Source organism: Anser anser (genome assembly GCF_964211835.1).
Source record: "Anser anser genome assembly, chromosome: 29".
Lineage (NCBI taxonomy): Eukaryota > Metazoa > Chordata > Aves > Anseriformes > Anatidae > Anser > Anser anser.
This window is the reverse complement of record NC_139750.1, coordinates 2,488,160-2,495,360: the sequence shown is the minus strand read 5'-3', so window position 1 is coordinate 2,495,360 and position 7,201 is coordinate 2,488,160. Positions and strand designations below refer to the sequence as shown.

The following is a 7,201-nucleotide window of genomic DNA, read 5'->3' as shown; positions in this document are numbered from 1 at the left end:
ATATAGATCCTGAAAATTCACCTGAAGAAGGATGTAGATCACTGGTGAAGGAACTGTCTTTTTGTGCCATCACCAACGCGGATTACAAAAACACTTCCACACATAACGGTAATACGTCCCACCCCATCTTTGTCGTTCTGTGGGGCAGGGGAGAGGGAGCTGACAGCCAAGGGACGCATGTGGGTGTGGAAGGTGAGGCTCATCAGAGACAAGGAGTCAAGTGTGGGGGAGGGCAGGAGAAGCAGCCCAAGGGGTGGTGCTGCTTGTGAGCACACATTTGTGCCAGCAGCCTGAGTGGGCAGCAGCTGTGTGGACGTGAGGGGAGGCCAGGGAGCTCATGCCAAGAGCGCTCCTGCCAGCAGAGACAAGGCCGGGGCTGAGGGCAAGGGGAGAGGCAGGCGCAGGGCAGGGGGCTGCAAGGGCCCTCAGCAGATGTGCTGGCTGGCATGCACTGGGAGGTCCTGGCATGCATCAGAGAGCAGCAAGGAGGGTGCTGGAGAGTACCAGGGCGAGGCGGGTGGCAGAGCCCCATGCAGGGGCTGGCTGGGGGTCCCCTCGTCTGCAGCCACTGCATGGAGTGTGGCAGGAGGAGGGCAGGCAAGACTTGTGGCCACAGTGCAGAGCATTGGGCCTGGACACTCCATGACCACCTTGCAGGTCCTGGCAGGCTGCGGTGAGGGGACAAATACCCTGGGCCCCCTTCCTGCTCTGCCCAGGCCAGCAAGGGCCCAGAGCAGCCTCCTCTCCCCTGCCCCTGCAGCTCTGCGCTCCCTTCCCCAGCCCTGGCTCTGCAGCACCAAGCCCTGCTGGGAGCCCTCCCCTGCATGCTCCCACCACTCCCTGACGCCGCTGTTGCCCTCTGCCAGGCACTGCTCAGCGCAGCCCAGCCCCTGCCCACCTCTCGCCACCTCCCTGCCCTCTCCCCAGCCCAGCCCAGCAGCCCAGCCCAGCCCAGCCCAGCAGCCCAGCAGCCCAGGCTGGGCTGGCCCCAGAGCAGTGCCCACCGCAGGCTGCTGCAGGGCTCTGGGCCTGGCCACCACAGCCCCAGCCCCTCGCAAGGCACCGCAGCTGCTGGGACAAAGGTGGCTCTGGGCCTCCCCAGCAGCCCCTGGGCTGGGGCCAGCTACTGCTCAGGAAATAGAGGTACATGAGGCTGCGTTCTGCCCCACTGAGTAGTGAGGGGCAGCCCCTGGGGTCTTGGCCCTTAGCCCCTCCTCCGTGCTGGAGTTGCTCCCCCTGCTGCAGAGGAGATGGGAAGAGACAGGCCCTGAGACCAGTGAATATCTCATGGCTTCTTTATTGACTTTCTCTGCACAGGAAGATTGGTTCTTAAAGTACCGTAGATGATTGGGTCAAAACAAAAATCAACAGGTAGGAGGATAAGAAGAAACTTCTTTAAATAAAAATAATACTATCACATGTTGGAAAAAGTAATAATAAAGACAATTTCAAAATATTTTCCTAAAATTTTGTGAGAAACCCTGTTACTACTGTTAACATGATGGGCATATTACCAATGCTGAAGAAGCATGTATGCAAATAGTTTCCTTACTGCATTCTTCAGTTCCTGGTTCCTCATGCTATAGATGAGGGGGTTCACTGCTGGAGGCACCACCGAGTACAGAAATGACACCAGCAGGTCCATGGATGGGGAGGAGATAGACGGTGGCTTCAGGTAGGCAAACAAGCCAGTGCTCACAAACAGGGAGACCACTGCCAGGTGAGGGAGGCACATGGAAAAGGCTTTGTGCCGGCCCTGCTCAGAGGTCATCCTCAGCATGGCCTTGAAGACTTGCACATAGGACACCACAATGAAAACAAAACAACCAAATGTTAAAGAAAGACTAAAGACGAGTAGTCCAACTTCCCTGAGGTAGGCATGTGAACAAGTGAGCTTGAGGATCTGGGGGAATTTCACAGAAGAACTGGTCCACTGCATTGCCTTGGCAGAGGGGCAGGGAAAATGTATTGGCTGTGTGCAGGACAGCATCAAGAAAGCCACTGCCCCAGGCAGCTGCTGCCATCTGGGCACAAGCTCTGCTGCCCAGGAGGCTCCCGTAGTGCAGGGGCTTGCAGATGGCAATGTAGCAGTCATAGGCCATGACAGTGAGGAGGGAATACTCTGCTCCAAGCAAGAAGAATAAAAAGAAGACCTGGGCAGCACATCCTCGAGAGGAGATTGCCCTGTTGTCCCAGAGGGAATTGGCCATGGCTTTGGGGACAGTGGTGGAGATGGAGCCCAGGTCGAGGAGGGCGAGGTTGAGGAGGAAGAAGTGCATGGGGGTGTGGAGGCGGTGGTCGCAGGCTACGGCTGTGAGGATGAGGCCGTTGCCCAGGAGGGCAGCCAGGTAGATGCCCAGGAAGAGCCCGAAGTGCAGGAGCTGCAGCTCGCGTGTGTCTGCAAATGGCAGGAGGAGGAACTCACTCACTGAGCTGATGTTGGGCATGGGGTCCTTCCCAACGAGGAAAAAACATAAATCAAGTCAACATACCTGGAAAAAAAAAAACCAAAAGCTTTAATAAAGAAGAAGACATACCTGAGAAAAACTTGTTCCATTTCTCATATAACCCTCCTGAAAACAATTTTCCCCTTTCAGGCAGATATTTAGCAGATCACTTTCATGTGCTCTGCTTGATGCTGCCTGAGGGTGTCCCTGGGAGCAGGGATTCTGCTGTGGGCAATGCAGGAATCAGTCTTGCCCCACAGCCAGAGGTAAAGTGGAACATGGGGTAATCTCAGATTCAATCACCTGATAATAAAGAACTTTTCCATATTGTTACTCATAATTCACCCAACTGCAGAGCAGGGCTGTGAGGATTTATTTTTTTGTTTTCTGTCTAGCTGCCCACCCCACTCCTGAGGACTTTTTCTAAGGCATAAATCCTGGGCATTTCAAGTGAAACCTTGTGGATCCTCAGACACAAGGGGATGGAGCCTTCAGTGCAGTGTCCTTCAGAGAGGACAGGCAAAGCTGGTCTCATTTGACCTGTGCTGGCAACACTTTGTGGTGCAGGACAATTGCACTCAGAGGTTCATAGAGGCACAGATTCATAGAATATCCTGACATGGAAAGGACCCACAAGGATAACCAAATCCCAGCCCTGAATCGGTACATGAACACCCAAAAACTGGTCCATATGCCTGAGGGGGTTGTTGTTGTGGTTTAATCCAGCTGGCAGCTAAACACCACACAGCCGTTCGCTCACCCTCCCCCCTCCCTCTCTGGGATGGGGGAGAGAAACGGGAAAGTGAAGCCGGTGAGTTGAGATAAAGACAGTTTATTAAGACAGGAATATAATAATAACAATAATAATAATAATAGTGATAATGATAATAGTATTAATAATAATAATGTGTAAGAAAACAAGTGATGCACAATGCAATTGCTCACCACCTGCTGACCGATGCCCAGCCTATCCCCAAGCAGCCGGCCCCCCACCCCGGCCAGCCACCCCTATATATTGTTTAGCATGACGTCAGATGGTATGGAATACCCCTTTGGCCAGTTTGGGTCAGCTGTCCTGGGTCTGTCCCCTCCCAGCTCCTGCTGCACCCCCAGCCTGCTCGCTGGCAGGACAGAGCGAGAAGCCGAAAAGTCCTTGGCCTGGTGTAAACACTGCTCTGCAACAATTAAAACATCAGCACGTTATCAGCGCTCTTCTCATCCTAATCCAAAACATAGCACCCTACCAGCTACTATGAGCTACTTAACTCTGTCCTAACTGGAACCAGGACAGTTGTCCAAATGTTTGTTGAATTCTGGCAACCTCAGTGCTGTGACCACTTCCCTGTGGTGCCTGTTCCAGTGCCTACAAAACCATGACAGTGCTGGGAGTAAAGGAATCCAGGTTCAAAGGGCACATCTCCAGACCCTGCACCCTGTCCCTGTACCCCCCTACCAGCCAAGCACACCAAGGGCTCACTCCATGTGCATCTGAAAGCCCCATCCCCTGCCAGCCTGGAAACAAGAACAGCAGCAGCACGGCCAGGTGGAGAAGCCAGGAGGAATGCCAGCGTGCTGCTGCCACAGAAGGCAAGGCCAAGGTGGGACAGACACTCAGCAGACCCTCCTCTGCTGCAGCTCTGCCTGCAGAGGAGGCAGCTCCTGCTGGGGACATCGGGGGCTTGAGGGCAGAGGCTCTGCTGGTGGGAGAGGAGATCAAGGGGTGTCCCAGGGAAGGCGCCTGCCCTGCAGGGGATGGCAGGGAGGTGCCTGAGCCCTCCCTTGCACAGCATTTCTGGCAGTAGCTCCCTCTCACCACCTGCCCATGTCCCTGCTGGGAGGTGGTTCTGTGTCCACGTTTCCTCCCTGTCCATGTCCTGCAGACCCTACCTGACAAGCTGTGTGCTCAGATTCACTCAGATTCCCCTCCACTGCAGGAATCTGAATTCACAGAATCCAGAAAAGCCTTTCCTTTCAGGTAAGCCAAACCCCAGTCTTCCTCTGGAAATACTCCATTATAAAAGCTGTTCTCTAAAGCACCTTCTACTCCTCACTGGAGAAATAAAGACAACCATCCTGAGAGATGCTATCAGCCATCAGATGTGCCAGCTGTAGATGACCTCATTGGGAACTGCATCTGCATTGCCCTGCTGCCAGAGACTCACGGTGCCAAAAGCCTGCAGATCTGTCCTGCCACACGCTGCCCTGTTGTTGTGCTCCTCACTGCCTCCAACCCCTCTCTCCTTCTCTCCTGTCCCCGTGCCACCTGCGGTCAGAGCCCCCAGCCCTGCTGCGCTGTGCAGAGGAGCTGCTCCTGGGCAGAGCTGTCTCTCTGCAGCGCTGCCCGCTTGCCAGGACCTCCCCTTGGGCCTAGGAGCCCAGCCCAGCTCAGCAGCACAGCACCCGACCATGGCATCGCTTGTTCTGTGCCATTGGGCTCCCTCAAGGTGTCCCCAAGGCCTCAGGGCTGACAGCTCCTGAAGGCAGCAGGGTCTCTCCTGGGGTGTGGTGTTTGAAGCAGACTGAAGTCATCACCGACTGCTCCTCTCTGAACATGGGAGAGACGCATTTTAGAAGTGTGATTTGTGCTGTTAGAGTCTGGTTGTCAAGCGTGTTGTGCTTTAACCTGGCAGGCAGCTCAGCACCACACAGCTCACCCTCACCCCCCAAAAGCTCACGTGTTGAGATAAGGACAGTGTGATAGGACAGAAAAGGAAGAGAGAATAATGATGATAATGATAATAATAATAATATGTACAAAGCAAGGATGCGCAATGCAATTGCTCACCACCGTGCTGAACGATGCCCAGCCCATGCCTCTACAGTGGTCCCGTTGACCATGGCCAGCCTGCATCAGGATCCAGTGTGCCGGTCTCTTATTTCTTTTTCAGTGCAAAATCATATTTCAGAAGGATTTGGTACATGTTTTTCCCTTTCTCAAGAACAGCCTCTGCTTTCTAACCCCACATAATGATGCCATCAATGTACTGCTGTTGTTCAGGAGTTTCCACCAGTTCCAGGGCGGTCTGAATCAGTCCATGGCAAATGGTAGGGCTGTGTTTCCACCCCTGAGGCAGTTGATTCCAGGTGGACTGGACTCCCCTCCAAATTAAAGCAAACTGTGGCCTGCATGCTGCTGGCAAAGGAATGGAGAAGAATGCTTTAGGGATATTAACTGTGGCATAGCAGTAGGCTGCCTTTGACTCCAGTTTGTATCGACGGGGGAGGGGGAGATCATCAGGGATGCTGGGGATAAGGTACAGGATGACGTGCCATCCCACTCACGCCAGATGAACACCAGAGCTGGCAAAGGACGCCCAGAGCCTAGAGAGGGAAGAGAGCTTGACAGGAGGGCTACCGTCGGCCCACATGGACGAGTTAAAGTTGCCCCATCCAGAAAGGCAGACGCATTGGGAGCCTAAATCAAATGCCTCTATGTAAATGCACGCAGCATGGGGAATAAACAAGGGGAAATGGAGGTGTGTGTGCGGTTGCAGGGTTATGATCTCATTGCAATGACTGAGACATGGCGGGACATCTCCCGTGACCAGAATGTGGCCATGGACAGCTTTGTGATTTTAGTGAGGACAGGCCAGGAAGGTGAGGTGGTGGAGTTGCTCTTTTTGTGAGTGAGCAACTGGAATGTATGCAGCTCTGCCTAGGTGGGGACGAAGTGCAAGTCGGGAGGCTATGGATGAGGATCAAAGGGCAGGCCAACAGGGGTGACAGTGTGGTAGGTGTTTACTACAGGCCACAGGATCAGGAAGAGGAAGTGGATGAGGCCTTCTGTAGGCAGCTGCAAGTTTCCTCACGTTCTCAGGCCCTACTTCTTATGGGGAATTTTAACCACCCAGATATTTGCTGGGGAGACAACACAGCTCAGAACAAATGGTCCAGGTGGTTGCTGAAGACCATGGCAGATAACGTCTTGATGCAGGAAGAAAGTAAGCCAACAAGGAGAAGGGCGCTGCTGGACTTGGTGCTAGCAAACAGAGATGGTCTAGTTGGAAACATGAAGGTTGAGAGCAGTCTCGGCTGCAGTGATCATGAGATGTTGGAGTCCAAGATCCTGCGAGGAGGAATCAGGGCAAAAAGAGGACTGCAACCTTGGTTTCAGGAGAGTTAACTTTGACCTCTTCAGGGACCTAAGTGGAAGAATCCCCTGGGCCAGGGCCCGAGAGGGAAAGGGGGTCCAGGAGAGCTGGCTGATATATACAAGCACCACTTCCTCCAAGCTCAGGGTTGGTACATCCTTACAATAAAGAAGTCGAGCAAGGGGGGGCAGGAGAACTGCGTGGATGGACAAGGAGCTCTTGGGAAAACTTAAACAGAAGAAGAAAATGTACATGATGTGGAAGAAGGAACAGACGACTTGGGTGGAATTTAGGAACATTGTCAGAGAATGCAGGGATGAAATGAGAAAGGCCAAAGCCCAGTGAGAATTACATTTAGTGAGAGACATCAAGGATAACAGGAAGGGCTTCTTCAAATACATCAGCAGCAAAAGGAAGACTGAGGAAAATGTGAGTGCTCAGCTAAAGGAGGTGGGTACCTTGGTGATGGCAGATACAGAGAAGGTGGAGTTACTGAATGCCTTTGTTGCTTTGGTCTTCACTGCTAAGGCTAGAACCCAAGCACTACTGAGCCTGGAAACAAGAGGGAAAACCTGGAGGGAAGAAGACTTTCCCCATGGTGAAGGGGATTGGCTTAGAAGTTATTTAGGCAAGGTAGACACCCGCAAACCTATGGGTCCCAAT

The 7,201-nt window shown here is 53.2% G+C and overlaps 1 pseudogene across 1 annotated transcript; it reads right to left on the bottom strand.

Moving 5' to 3' along the window:
• Positions 1 to 1,252: 1,252 nt before the first annotated feature.
• LOC310887873 (olfactory receptor 14J1-like) lies at positions 1,253 to 2,782 on the bottom strand (annotated as a pseudogene). Its single transcript has one exon. The product of its transcript is annotated as an olfactory receptor 14J1-like (transcript).
• Positions 2,783 to 7,201: the final 4,419 nt, after the last annotated feature.